At 33.6% G+C, this 16,516-nt stretch overlaps 1 long non-coding RNA gene across 10 annotated transcripts in view; it reads left to right on the top strand.

The window, feature by feature from the left end:
• The window catches only part of LOC135266349 (uncharacterized), a 267,145-nt gene that overhangs the window by 193,358 nt on the left and 57,271 nt on the right, over positions 1-16,516 (top strand). The window lies entirely within an intron of this gene.

Below are 16,516 nucleotides of genomic sequence, written 5' to 3'. Positions count from 1 at the left end.
TAATAGTAACGTGTGCAGCAAAAGTTTTGTGTGAAATATAAGGTGATTCATTTATTCTGCACCCAATATTAATAAAGTAAATTAAAATTACGATCCTTTTGGACGATAAATTGTAAATTTACACTTAAAAATTCTTCTGAAGTTATGGAATAACATCCAATTTTTATCAATGGTTGTTCATGATCTGAGTCAGTTGACTTTAATCTGGGATATAGTCTAAACCTAAACTAGTAATTATTTAATGATTTAAAACCACTATTGACTGCTAAAAGAGAATGATAAATCAAGTAATAAATTACAAATGACTAAAACTATAATCATTCCTATTAATTAGTGTTGTGGTGAAATACCGCAGGTGTTGACAGTTATTGCAAACCGCGTTTGATTAGTTGTGAATTTTTCGTTACACTTTTTCACGTAACGGCTGAAAAAAATGTAGAACCGGTCATTACAGGCCCGGGAACTGAAGATGGCTTGCGAACGATCCGAAACCGGTTCATTGAATAAATCAAAACTTGTTATTCAACATAGCGTAAACCCTAACAAATTTTATTATGGGATGGTAAATTTAGTGCGACAGATGACACACAATTCGGAACACTAACTCACACGAAATTCCCATCAAACGGATTTATTTCGCTTTGATGAAAAAAAAAAAACTAGAGGTGGAAAAGTGTTGGCCTTTTGGCGAAAATTGTTTATTTTGTCGTTTTTTCCATTCATAAAGTCAACAGCAGTGAATAAACATTAATCCTCAGTGTTCTAAACAGTAACTGCAACAATAGTAAATGGCCATTGTTCGACTTTACAATGTCATCAAGTTCTAACCCTCTATTAGTATTTAAAGCTGGTTAAACACAACTAATACGAGGATTTTTGCGCAAAGTAGAAGTGGTTGTGTCCACTTGACACCTCCACCAATTCATCATGGAAAAATGACCGAATTTCCTCCACGGTGTAATTTACACGTGAAAAGAACAAATATTTAAAACATAATTTGGGTGGCACGTAACCGTATTAATTAATAGCTTTCGGTGTGTGTTAAGGGCTGTGTGTGGCGGCAGGAGAGACTTTGTTCACGCGAAGGCTGCATTAGCAGTAATGTGCGATGGTGATGGCGATTAGGCAGTCTTACATGCACTCGTCGCAGGAAGGCCTTGATTACGAGCTTTTACACGAGAAAGAATTAATTGAACTTTTTCGGATAATAATTTTTTATTGATTTACAAATACGCTAAAATAAATATTTTCAACTAGGATTAGGGGTGATTTAAGTCCTTGTTATTTGGACACTCCACTTTCTGATCTCGTTCAGTTACGAGGGCTACTCCTCTCCTATTTCGTGACCACCTGGAATAGGGATTTAATGGTCCTCTTGCCTCACATACTGTCCAACATTTGTAGATTTAAATTCAATGTTTTTAAAATGAAAAAAATTAGATGTCTGTCCTAGACCTGGTTAAACTGTATTGTTTGCTAAAGAAGTTATAGAGATGTAAAACGTGATTTATGGAGTAGAAAGTTTCGGGTTCCATTTTCTATTATCTTTTTACATAACATAATTTTATTTCGTCGTTTATTGGCCTGGGATTGTGCACGATTTGAACTAAACAACTTTTGTTTGAAGTTAACTTAAAATTGTAACAGGATTTAAAAGTTAATTTCATTTTGAAAATTGATTCTGGATTTTGGAAAAAAAATTTCCTGAGAGTACCGTCACTGTCGGCTCAGCTTTTCCCGAAACTCCCTAATGGTTGGTGAAATTACAGTCCGTTCTCCGAAAAACTTTTGAAACTGCTTCAGCCCAGTAGGAGGTAATTTCTGTCGAGATTTAAGTGACAAGCTTTAAATTATCAAGTGACAGCTTATGACCTCTCCTCCTAAAAAATTAACCACATTTGTGGGTCATTTTTTACCGGTAGGAAGGTACCTTCAGAATCCTTAATTAGTGTTTGGTCATTTATCTCTGTACAGCGCCCATCAAAACCGAATGTCAACAGTACCATTAATAGTGCGCCTAATCTCCGCATTCCATTTCGCCCGAAAAGCGAAAACACTACCAGTTTTATAATAATAATAATCGATAAATCACTCTCATCAGAAGTCATAAATAACGCAGCCTCCGTTATTTATACTCGGTCATTAAGCGCGGTGTCCGCACTAATGACATTTTATAAGTCCTCTAACACCTTCTAACTTAAAACAGACAATAACCTCTTCGACGACTGGTCTGCACACCGTTCTGTCAAATTTATGTCTCCTAATCCGAATTTATGGCACCACCCCGTGGTCTCCGGCCTTGCCGAAGTGCCCACTTTTGTCGTCCGGGGCCCTAAATCACTCCTTGCACTGATTAAATTCGCAGCCTTGGGCTAATTATTCCCCGAAAAGCGGCGTGGAAACGTTCCGAGCCTTGAATTTCGAATTGTTTCCGTGTTTGTTTAATTACGAGAAAAAGTCGATTGCTGTTTTTGCGGCAATTATTGGTGTAATGTCGGCGGGAACGTGCAAACATTTCGTACGTTCACGACGTAAAAACGTAATTGGAAATTTGTTAAACAACTGGAAGATTAATAGAAGGACTTTTTTTGCTCTTTGTGGTCGCAGACCGAGGAAAAAGTTGCGTTTGTTTATGTTGTGTTTTGACTATAATAACAACAACTCGATGGTATTAGCGGAATAACAATAAAAACATGAACACGAATTCAGTTACACTCATGTTTTACATGCGGTATCACTCTGTCTGTATAAAAGAGTCATTAACGAAATTTATACTAAAATGTTCAAACATGAAAATTATCCTATTTTTATTTCACACAGAAATAAGCAGAGTTGTAGGAAACAAATGTTTTGGTAGGTGTTTACTGTTCTTGTTTTGATTTACTTATAGCAACAGCTACAACAATCTGAATTTAATAATTTCGTTTTTTTATTATTTAAAAACAACACTGCAAACGGACAATAAAAATTTTCACGTCGGTTTTATATTCGAAGGAGTATAATGATATTTTGGTAATTCTGAATGTTCTAAGAAGTTTAAAGGTTTATCTTCGTTTTTCTTTAAAACACTTGCAGTTTTGGGAACTGTTTTTAAAATGAACACATTTTTAACTCATACAATGTTTGTAGTTGTATAATTTTCAGGGAAAAATTGTTTGGAGGAATTTTTATTTGTAAACAATATTTTTCTATAATATATTAATAAGGGTGTCACACTTTGTAAACCCTATCTCATCAAAATTTACTTTTCGACTTTCAAACAGAAAGTAAACGTGATAAAAAGGACGGTTTATTCGATTTTTTTTTCAATTTCTAATTGTGAGCCTGGGCTCGGTAAAGTTGATAAATACAGAGTGACTTAATTACGATTAATTATGAATTTAATTGGATGCAACCAAAAGTACAACATAACAGTTTCACTTGATTTGTAAATTTATAAAAAATTAAAAATTTATTTTAGAATTGATAGTGTTCATTAGTTTAGTCTTGGCATGAACTGTTGACATGGTTTTAATTATACTTATTTTGATTCTGTTTATTATTAAATCAAACGCAGTATCAAGTGTGAAATACATCACAACTGACTCAGCCTGTGTTTATAATTATGTCCAAATTAACACTATTTTCTACTATGTATTTGCAAAATGTTCTTAGAAACGGCGTCGAAAAACCCAACAATTTCTAGTTATAGATGAATTTAAAATTTAAAAAGCGACATTTTTTGTTCGGATCAGTAATTATTAAAATTAAAAGTATTTTTAAGGGTAGTGTTTAAAAGGGGCTGCATATCTAGAATTAGACTTAAAAAACTTAGAAAGTGAAATTGGAGTCCAGAATTCGTCATAAGTATTCGAGAGATCAAAAAATTAGACTTATCGAAGTTCGACTGTTCAAGTTATCGAATAACAAATACATAGGTAGGTGCAGCCGAACGAAGTGAAAATGTCGCCTTAATAATAGTTAATCGGTTACCTATTATTTTTTATAAATCATTTAAAATGTTATTATTTTACATAAAATTGAGTTTCAAATAAAGGAAGCCCATTTCGTTAAAAAATATATTACTTAATTTAATTTTGGAAAACAGATTAGTAAAAAAATATATTACATTAATAATAATTTGTTTTTGTCAATTTCATCTTATTGTATAATTTGCTTTAAGAAATTTTGTCTAATTTAAAAGAATTGCAATTATCAAAAAATAAATTTTGTAGCAGAACTATAAAATTTCAAATAATTTTGCGTGTTTTTTGTTTAAATTAAATAAATAATTTTGGTTTGCATTTAATGACATTTACAAAACTAATAGAAAACTTAGGACCGGCTTATTGTAGCAACGTTTTCTTTGTACACCATAAAGTTTTAGAACAGATAATTGTGTTTAAGATAAGCAACTCTAAACCTTTTTGCAAATAAACAATGGCTTAAGGCATTTGTTATTTTATATAAAATTAAGTTTAAAATAGAAAAAGTCTATTTCGTACAAAAATTATATGAATAAATTTTATTTTGAAAAAAAGTTAAATAAAAATATTAAGTTAATGATCATTTGTAATGCATAATTTTCTTTAAGGAATAAATGGTTTGTTACATTTTTCATTAAAAAAACGCAACATTTTCTTTTAATTAACTTGACGTTTGTCAGTGCAATGTAAGTGGCAATTTATTTGAAGTAGTTTAATTTTGAATTAAATTTTCATTTCCGTTGATGTAAAGAAATTTATCTTGAAACTACGTCAAGTTTCCATTCAGATAAATTACGATCCTGCCTGCTTGCGGTTAGAAGAGTCGCTATCCACAGCAGGGGCTGGTTTATTGAGGCGTCATTTTCACATTGTTCGACTATACTACTAGAATATCGCGACTTTCGGTTCTACGGAATTCTCACTCAGTTATCAAAACATCGAATTATCAAGGGTTTAATTTATTAGAGTTCGACTGTATTATTTTGATATTACTACACTTTTTTGGAAAAAATGCAAGAGAAAATCGATAGTTGATACAGTTCACAAAATAAAAAATGTCAGGCGGTACACATAGAATGAGCAGTTTATGGTAAATTTTAAATTGTTTCGTGATTGGACCAATGACCGTGATTTTATGAATCATGATCATCATGATAATTCAGGATCGCATTTTTACTCTCAAATATCGTAAAGAATGGGGGCATAATTCAATAAGAGTGGGGAAAAAGTGGATAAAATGTTCGTGGACTGGTTTAGAAAAACTCGATTTTGTTATTTAGGTGTATAAATAGAGCAAAATCGGTCGAAATTATGGTCTTCTTGGGTGTAAAAAGAGATAAAACTGCGCTAGGAAGAGGAGTTTGTGAAATATTTTGAGTGATTGACGCAGTTGTATTTTATTAAATCCCACATGTGAGATTTGTCTTTTCTGAGAAAACAAGACGCTCGCAATCAATTTCTGGTGGTGCTTCGCCTCGCAATGTCCCTTTCCTTATGAGAGTCATATTTCAAGCACTTAGAAAAACCGTTCTATCAATTTCATCCTTGAGTGTCCTCGAGTGTGGCCCGCTTGCGACCCCAAAACGCCCTCACATCGCAATTACATCCGAACGTTATTCACAGGAATCGGAATCACGGTCAGTAATTCCGCTGCAAATTAACAGAATCGAATGAATCCACCACATCGCTCGTAAGAGACACCGCTGCCGTTCCTCGGATCGTATGACTGGACATCGTCGAGATATCGGCCCTCATACGGGCTGAAACCCACCCGCCGAGACCAGCTCCTGTTACCACCGGCGGTAAAGCGACACTGGACGTGTACCACCGGTGATATGCTCAAGTAAATATGTCTCGAGCGCTGCTGGAAAAGCCGTGATTTACCACCAGCTGCTCCGAATCGGAAAATTTTCCGAAAATTCACTCCGTGGTCCATCGAGCGTGGTTCCACGTATGACCGCCACGGCGCTGCTCGCGGTCACCTGCCCGGAACCGGAAGCCGGGCCTGACATTCCGCACTGCATGGGAATCTCTCTGTTCCGATTGTTATCAATCATTCGGGTGTTTGTACCGCACTGAGAGACATAAATCACGGACAGATATATGACCTGGTGGACGTGCATGTACACTATGTCACTACAGGAATTTATATATGATGGCTTCTGGGACGGAGAACAAGACAGGAGAGCATACCGGACGCAAATTATACGGAGGATAATGGCGTGGATGCACAAGACATGTGGACGGACAGAAGCACCAACTTGCCGCCAAATATGGGCAAGAGCAGCGCACACACAAAGTCACTCTGGCAAATGCAATCAAGCTGGAAAATGATAAAGGTGCAACAACACAAAAACAAAATGCTAAATCTGTGAGACTGCAGCCGAACGTCTCATGGACAAAAATTAAAAACCAAATATTTAGCGTGTTAAATTATGAAAATAACTGTTTTATACACTCATCTAATTGTCCACATTTTTTTGAGCCACTACAATCGCCAAACATCACGGTAAATTTTGTTCGAAATCACTGTCTCAGTTAGAATTTAGTTGTGACGCTCGCTTCGTGTAAACATAGGCGTGTTGCAAATTATCCCAAATTTAGAGTACTTAACTCAAGATCTATCTTATTATTTAACAATTTAACAATTTAGAGTATAAATTCTAACTTTAGAAATAAATTATTATAAAATATCATTTTGTACTTGTAACGTGTTCTTGTTGTTTTTTATTGACTTGATTTTATTGTTATTTATTTTTTTTAATTGTATTTTAAAGTGTTAAAATTTCGATTTTAACAGTTGATATTTCTTTATTAAAGCGACTTCAGCTTGAGTTAACAAATGTAAAAAATGTAGTATACAGGGTGAGTCAATAGTGGGTTTTTTCTGAATTTGTATTAATATGCAACCATTAATACTGATTTCAGCTGAACAGATCGGTAATCGTTGAAAAGAACAAATTTAATTAACGATTACATTATTCTGGGTAGTGTCAAGTTTGTCTTGACAGTTTTGCTAAAATTTTATTATGGATTATTATTATTTAAAAGATAAAAAACGAGTGTTGATTTAATTAAACTTTTCAAAAATCAAACGAAGTATCTAAGGTCAAAAGTAACCCACTATTGACTCACTCTATATTTTAGTTACGCAGTTATACATTTATTTTTAATAAAATTTAAAACAAATGAGACTGGCATTTACGATTTAGGATAATTTAAAGAGAAAAAATTTTCAAAAACTTCTTGGCAAGATCTTTTTCTGTTACCGCTTTTGTTAGAGTCCCAAAGCAAAGTTATTGCACTACGACTAAAAAATAAAACACCCTCTTGCTGCACTAGATTAATTTACCTTTTACATAAAAAAAAATAAACACAAATATTGAATTTTTAAGTTTCTTGCAGCCTAAGATGTGAACTTTACCTCGAACCCTATTCATAAGAGTCATAAGTATACAAGGTGAATCTGCTAAAAGTATTTTTGCTGTATCTCAAAAACTAATCACACAGAATTACGAAGAAATAAAAAAAATAAAAAACGACCAAATAATTATATTTTAGACAGTATTATATTCTATTTACTATTTTTCTCTATTTACGTGTTTTTTTCAGAATATTTTTAGAATTCAGTAAATAGGTAGATATTAATTAAAAATATTCAGTAGTCAGATACTCTCCGAGTGTTTGCTAAATACGCCAACATTTGTAAGGAAAATAGTCACATTAATACGTATACCTACCTAAAATGAAAAATAATTTTTTTTAATGAATATATTACGAATCTTAGTGTCACTCGAAAATGTTAATTAGATGATGTTTTGAGCAAACATTTTTTTTTGAATGTTTAATTTTTTTTAATTAACTATTTTATAAGACTCAGTGATATTTATTTAACTTATTTTTTGCACAAAACAACATTATTTACACATGGCATGTTTACAATTGTTGCAGCTTGTTAATATTAATTGATTTGTAAATTAATTAATTTTATTTAGAAGGAATTGGAAAAAAAATGACGAAATTTATGTAGATACTTATTATTATGAGTTTTTAACATTAAAAAATATTTTCACAAGGGAAAATTATGAGCAGGTAGGTATACAAATAGTTCCGCAACCGTTTTGTCCCTGTGCTCCCAAAATTGCCCAACTCTTGGACTATAATTTCCTTAAACGGCATTTAAAAATCACAAATTCCGTTTTTCACGTAATCTTGGTGACCAGATGCGGAAGAAAATGTAAGTAGAGGCTTTAGTATTAAAATTGGTATAATAATGTATATATAATCATCGGCACTTTTAAACATGTCCCAACTTTTCCTTTTGAATTATCCAAATTATAGAGGCTTTGCACTAAGTGATTTTTTTAAGAGAACAATTCACAAAAACACCTGTTATACGCCAAGCATAAAATTTATATAATTTTTTCTAATCGGAAAGAGAAGGGATAACTTTAACAAAACGATTTGTCGAATGGCCCGTAATTTTGGGAGGATTTTTTTGGTTTTTATTTTTTTAGTGCTCAATGTTTGTGTTGGGAATAAGATGGTGGAGTGACTGTCGGGTGACAAAGCCACCAATTAGGTGTTACATTCAAAAGATGAAAAAAATGTTTTGTGATATCAAAATTCGACCAAAAAAATTAAAGTCAGGTCATTTTAAGGACCTTAATGTTTTTTCAATGAATTATCTATGCACACAATTATGCTGTATTTGAAGTAAAAATAATTAAATTTTTGGGTAATTACACGCTCCCACCCTATTTTTTATGGAAATCGGGTCTGGCCCAGAACCCATAATGACCCCATAGGCGTAATAACACATCCGCTGCGAAACAATTCCATATTTTCACATCGTCCAAATCACAGTACATACGCATGCAATATACAGGGTGGTATTCCAGCGTATTTCCTGCAGAGATCACGGCGAAGAACAGGTGGACGATCGCATGCGTTCCACACATTTCCCACGGTAAAATCACATCAACCCTCGCCACAAACCTCCCTTCATGCACTCTGACCCGACTTATTTAATTACGTACTCATTTCATTAAGAATTCGACGGAATCGGAGGGTAATTGAGTGTATGGCAAAGGGGCAATAACAGGTAATTTCGGCAAGCAAAGCGGAAAATGAATGACCGCAAGAGCGGCGTTTTCTTTGGCCCCGACTGTACTCGTGTGCCATCAAAACTTAGATAATAAATTACGCGTTAATTACTTTTTGGGTCGAGTTCAGCACTAGTTTGAATTTTCCATCGATCAAAGTCGCGATGTTTTCCCAAAACAGAAGTTAAGTGCACCCTCCAAGCAACAGAAACAAAACAGGACTTGCTCCAAGCGAATTAGCCTGAAAGGGACATTCCCTTCCGAAAGTTTTTTCTGGTACTTCTTGGAGATTTGGAAAGTGTTGCTTTTTTCGCCGGTCCTGACGCCCCCAATTAGTCACACGTCACCTCAAAGTGCTCGTCAAAAATACATAAATCCTAACAATGGCAAAGTGTGAACCCGCTCTTATCTAGCGTCCGATCCTTTAGAGCCACCACCAAAATTTCGTCCCGGATTAGCCGAGCTTCCGGTGGCCGATATCAGAGGCAAAAATCTGTTCTTTGTTGATCGATATGAGGAGCGTTTGTTGCCGTTTATGGCTGGACATTAGGAGTTGGTTGCGTGTGAGAGGTAATCATCGATGACGGGCATCGACAGCCGCTTTTACCGTCTGATGTCACTTACCTAATAACACAGTAAATATATACCGTGGACGCCCTCCAGTTTACGTCACATCCATTATCGCACCGAAGACCATCTAACATTTTCAACGGATATGCACATGCACGGACCACGAATTATTCGCGCTGGAACACTACAACTAGCGGAGATGCCACTTTTGTTATTGAAATTAGGTGAAGACGTCGACTAAATTACGATTTTTCGGGCTATAAATCTACTTTCGGAATTATTTCTCGAAACAGGATAATTTATTCCAAACGCGGACCATATCGAAATTTTTACAGGATCACCTTGTGTATTTTTGTGATTGATTGAGGATTTGAATGTTTCAGAAAATAAAAGAAAAATTTGAAAATCCCGAAACCAGTCTTTTTTTATTTATAAGGGGACACTTTTTTGGTGTAGCATTTACCTCTTTTGAAACACCTACAATCAAGCTTTTAAAAAGTTTAAACTTCATGACCTCAGAATAAAGGTAGGTCTAGGTAGGTACCTATTTTCAACAAGAGTTTAGCTGTCTTTTTTTGAGTGCCGATTATTTTTTATATATTTATAAGGTTACCTACATTAGCTGTTTTAAAACTATAAAAACACCAACTCGCATTTTTTCTCAAAATTATCTGTTATAAATTATTCATGCACTTCAAAAATTAATAGCTAATGTAATTTAAAATTTCTATTCATTAATAACTATTTTACAACTTTATCAACATTATTTAAAAAAATAATTCGGTAAAATGCGACGTTGGTTTTTGTAGTTTTGAAACAGCTAATACGTACCTACTCTATTACTATAATACCTATTACTATCGTCGTGCACAAAAGAAATTTTAATTTTCATTTTAAAATTTATTACAATTATATTGAAATTTTATTATACAGACTGTACCAAAAGTAACGCATGAAATCATACCCTTTTCATGACTCATTTTTCAAAAAAATCTTCGAACAAGTCGATTTAACTTTTTAAAATACCTCATTTTGATAGTATAACATTTCTGACGTCATTTTTTATATTTTTTTAAATGACAACTTTCATTTTTGTTTAGTGTTTTAGTTAGTAGGTACACATTTTTATTTTTCTGGTAAGTATGATAAAATCAAAAAAAAAGAAAACAAAATAAAAAAGTTATTAAATTCATTGAAACTATTCCACAAAAGGGTTCATCTTTTTGTTCTTACTCTATTTTGTGAGGGGTATTGTTTTTTGTTATTTTTTTTGTGTTTATGTGTCAAATTATGTGTTTTCATGTTAATTGTAAAAATTTTTTTTAAAAACAATTGCCGCTTATAAAACAAGTCAAGAACAACAAAATAAAACACATTATGTTTAAATATGAATATTTTTTAATTTTTTTAAATTTTTTTATTAATTTTTATTTTTTTCTTATTATTAGAAAGATAAAGATGTGTGCTATCTAAAACAGTGAATAAAAATTTAGTTTTAATTTTAATTTATTTTATTCTTTTTTATTTTTTTTATTTTATTTTTTTGATTTTTTTCTACTTTTCTACTACCATAAAAATAAAAATGTGTACTAACTAAAACACTAAACAAAAATGTAAGTTGATATTTAAGAAAATAATAACAATGACTTCACAATTCAAATACGAATGACATCATAAATATTATACTCTCATGTCAGAATATTAAAAAAACGACATTTTCGAGTTTTTTTTAATGTCTAATAATAAATGTTATGAATTTTGTGCGCTACTTTTGGTTAAGTCTGTAAAAAAATAAAAATAATGATAATAACAATAAAGTATTCGTATGACAGAAAAAAAGGACAATAATACATTATACCTATATAGAAGAAATAACAAAACTTTTATAGTAGATAACCAAGTTTTAGCTTCTGGCGACAGTTGATGGATTTCATTGAAGTCTCTTTGAAAACTTGTAATTTGGCATTCTTCAACAAGATGTTGAATTGTTTCTTCAAGAATATAGGTATATGTATAAATATAAAAATAAAGAATATACACCCCCAAAAAAAGAAATTAACATTACATTTTGAGTTGTAACAAAAAACCGATCTACAGGAAGTGTTTAAAATGATTACTATTTGTCTCCATGTAGTATACAAAGCGTTTTTCAAACTTTTACAAATATAAAAATTCTTTTGCATAACATGTGTTCTAAATCATTTAAGTTTTCTGGTGGTGTTTTAAAGGTTACAGATTTGAGATAACGCTGTAGAAAAAATTCTAAGCTTGCTAAATGAACCCTCTTTCATCTTCCTGCTTATTATTTTGCACTGATCTAGTTTCTACAATCTAGTACAAGTGCCATCTAGCTCTATCACACATTTGTGGTGAAAGTGCTTATCTGAGATCTAGATCCAGCCCAATTGGGCTCATCACCAAAACTAAAAATAGTTTCTACATTTTCAGCAAGAGCGTACCCTATTCATTCAACAGAATGCTATCAGTGCTATCAATATTTACCTCAAAACATTAGTGTCGTCTGAAAAACAAAATTCTAGTGGTAAACAAAAAATGCATGTTTGACGAGATGAACACTTATCAAATAATTTTCTCAGGTTTTTCAATCTGTGGTTAATTTTCAGGATTATTTTTGCATTTCCAGAAAATTTGTGTAAGTACTGAATTTGCGTAGATAATGTTACGAAAACTAATTAAAACTTAAAAAAATAAACAGGACTATGCCAGCGTGATCCAGCACGTTATTGAATTTTTTAACATTTAAGACTCAAGAATGGACTTTGCCGACTCGCTGGGACATAAGAAAATTCGTTTCACCATTAGAAAGTAAATAATGATTTGTACAAATTCCAAGAGCGAAAACCTTTCCCAAGCGCCAAAGAACCAGGATGCTGGTCATAGGTCCGAAAATTACAGAAATGTAGTTGCTAAAGAGCGGGTTTCATAATCCAGTTTAAACAGTGTTGAAAACCCCAAAAAACTGATTAGAAAGCAAATTTTCTTACGCACTTGGCCGTGTTGCAACCATTTCCGCAACCCGAATTGTCAAGATTCATTTGAGCCGCTCTTCCTTGACATTTGTCTCTTGGCATTTGGGGTACTCCGCCCAAATTTCGATTTTAATTGACCACGGCGGCCGCTTTGAGCCGCGTTGGGTAAGTGATTTCGGTGACGTAACGCATTTTCTTATAATTATTGTTGTGATTGGGCAATTTCTCCCATTTGATTGATGTTTCAGGGGCAAATTTTATCTCTCAATGCATCGCTCTTTGCTAATTGCGCTGAAGCGCGTGACGGCCTTCCGGGTTCCGGACGGAGGGCTAAGGTACCGCCAAATCACATCGAACGAAAAAACTTGCTTTCATAAATCTGCTCGTGGTATCGATGTAATTAAGTGTTGTAAAATCAATCAGAGCGAACAGCCAGCCATCTCCGTCTGATCTCCATCCGTCCTCCCATCACTTCTTGTAATATTGATTGAAACAGGCGTGTAGCTATCATCACATCTCACCTCGACTCCTCAACAACCATCGGCAACAATTCCAACAATGCGGCACGCATGCTTCTTTAATAAAGTGTGAAATAGGAGGCACTGTACCGTGATCTAATGACTTGCTGATAAGCCAACATATCACCACCTGCCACATTCTTCCACCTACCCTCTCGGCTTCGAATTCCCGAGATTTTTCTCCAGTCCACATCTTAATACTTTTATCAAATATTGTGATGAAAAAACAGTTATAGTCCGGCAAGCACTAATTGGATTTTATTAGAAAAGTGCTTAGTCATATCGTGTTACAATATGGAAAGTATTTCGAAACGGTTCCAATTAAACCCAAACCTAACCCTAGCGGTACCGAGTCACCACATTAAATAAGTGCACGACTGTAAATGGAAAAATCAATCATTAGACACCTACTGAAACTATTTATTTTTAGTCTTATTAATTAAATTATTTATTGATTAAATCGTGTGTGGAATGAAGTTTTAAGCTAAGTTGCTACTTTTTTGTTTTTCCGACTAGTAGGTATGTTGTATGTACTTTTCTTTAAGATATACATAAATAGGTGGGACCACATTATTCCATTTAATAAACCCGAATTTAAAATACCGACCAGATAAAGGTCAATGCTTTTAAGATCGTTCAAGTAAATAAATGTTGTTGGCGTAATTCAAGAACGTTTTAAAGTATTGTCGGATTTTTTTTTGTTTCTCGACACTTTACTATAATATTTCATACAGGGTTGGGCAAAAGTATATTACCAAGCGTTTTTTGTCTAGAATATTTTTTACAAAAAAAATATAAACGTAATAAAGGTTACAAATGTGATCATTTTTTCAAAATTCTTTTTACTTCTCTAGTAATGCAATTGTTTCTAGCAAGTGGTATCTTAGTACAAATTTCATGGTTAAAGTTTATCCCTTAAAAATAAATTCGAATGTAATAATGTTGTTATTAAAGGAAACTAATAAACTGCTAAGTATGTAATAGTCATTTTCTATGTAAAATATTGTAAATGCTAGGTAAAATAATCTAAATGTTAAGAGGTAATGTATTTTTTTAAAAATTTGCTAAGAAAAAATATTATTATAGTGAATTCTCCCTTAACGGACACCTCCGAATAACGGACACTTCTTCACGACGGACATTTTTGTACGAATGTAACAAAACGTATATTAAAATTTTCACCTCCTATTAGCGGACACCTCTCCACAACGGATAATTAAAGGTTCCCCGTCGGTGTCCGTTGTTGAGAGGTTTTTCTGTATTAGTACTTCTGGTTGGATAAATAACGTATAGTTTTTAATTTTTTTACCGTTATTAAACTCATGTTTTTTTTAATAAATTAATTACTCAGTAATAAATTCAACTTTTTAGCTATACTAATTATTATTTAATAAAAATATTAGACGATTAATAATATGACGAACGAGTAAGAAAGCAATTTAATAATCTGGTCGTAGTTATAATGAGCCCCAGGCTGAGTAACACAAAATTTTTGTTAACTTTGATTTCTAACAAAAAAGTAATTACAAAATCTGGAAGCCATTCCTCAATAAATATCTGTTATCAGAAGAAATCAGATATTTGCTGATAACAGCTGTAACTGCTTATTCCTTGCTTAAAAGAAGCAATTTTTTTGTTAAAAAATAAAGTTTATTTTATACATGAAGCTTGATATTACTATTTTTGAAATTAGTATAAAGTGAGTTTAATAGTTAATTAAGAAAGTAATTGTCAATAAAAGCAAACTTTTTGAAATTGTTCAACGATCTAAGAGAAAATTGCCACAAAAATCTAATTTCACATGAGACTTTATTCAACTGTACAAAATTTAAAAACGATCAAGATACAAGAAAAGTTGAATCCTAGAAGAACTCCTTACACGTTATGGCAAACTTAGAAAAACGATTTGAACTAGAGCAGGATGAGCAAAGTCATGAGGATCATTCAAAGATTTCTAGTGTATTTTAGTATGATTATTGCGTTTTATGACAAAGAAATTAAATCCAAAAACAGTTGCTCAATAAAATTACAAGAAACTTAAAACTGACCGAAATGTTTTTCCAGAGTAAAATTAAGAGAAATGTATAAAAAATGCAAATTTTTTACTTTATTTCAAACAATTTTCAAGTAGTTAAAAAATATGAAAGTTGTAAGTACGACAGATTTTTCCTTTTCTCCATCCATCATTATCTAACTCTCGGGAACTATGTACCACTGCAAGTTCTAATCAAAATCCAGTAATTTTTCTCCACTGTCCCTGTCTCGTAAACATTTCCGATGCATACTTTAATCGCTTCGCATTGCGCGTTATCCTCGCAAAGACACGCAATTCGTGCGTCACATCCACCGTAAAAATCTCTCTTTCGAAAAAAAGCTCGGGTGATTTATGTCGGTCTCGTCGCTCGGCATAGGCGTTATAAGTGCCGTTTTACCTTGTCGCAGCATCCTTGCAGCTGTGCGCCCAGGTGCGTGCTCCCTTTGCACCCCAAATTTAAGGACAATGAGCGGAAGAAAATTTTGATAGCGTGCCGAGTTTAAGGACACGCCGATGTGCGTATGTGTGTGTATTTACCGGCCGATGACTTGTCGCCGATATTGGAAATTTTACGCCACTGATTTATTGTTTATCGCTTGTTTCAGGAGGGAGGAATTTTTTAACGTTTTATGCCACGCTTTCGCTCACAAAGGAGAGAGTTGCGCCGAAATTGGCAACGTTCGGGGTTTGGATGACGGAGTTAATATGCGTGGTTTTTTAGATGGGGGCTTGTGGGTCCAGAACTTATGGGGGATTGTGGCAAAACCGCCGTCTAAATCGACTGTTAATTCATTTTAAATAAATTATTTTTCCTTTTCCCCTTCATTTTCCTGAAATGCGTCCATGGCCCATTATCTACTATTTGTTTATTCTTCACCCCGCGCCGCCAAACAGCGTAAAAACCCCGATTATTATCAACCCGTCATTATCTGGAATTTACAAATCGCTCCATCCCTGCGTGTCCCAGGTGGGGTGGTAACGATAATTGCCGTAAATCTCATCGGTGGGTGAATCAACGAAATTCGATTATGGTAAAGTTGAGATTTGAGCGTCGCTATCGCGGCGACATCTGTCACGCACGCGACGAATTACCAAAGGGTACCAATACGTGTTTTTCACACGTGGAATTATTCATATAGCGACGATTAGAGACGCAGAAACGACATAATTACGGCCGCCGACCGATTAAAGAACTGTTATTGTCGACGGTTTATTATTTAAGGAAACCGGATGATGTATGGAGTCATTAGCGGGCCGCGTTTCAACATTCCGGCTCAAAATCGACAAAGATCGCAGATAACGAGCCGTTAATTAGATTAGGTGCGTTTTTATC

Source organism: Tribolium castaneum, chromosome 5, assembly GCF_031307605.1.
Source record: "Tribolium castaneum strain GA2 chromosome 5, icTriCast1.1, whole genome shotgun sequence".
In the NCBI taxonomy this organism is placed as follows: domain Eukaryota; kingdom Metazoa; phylum Arthropoda; class Insecta; order Coleoptera; family Tenebrionidae; genus Tribolium; species Tribolium castaneum.
This window is presented reverse-complemented; position numbering and strand designations above follow the sequence as displayed.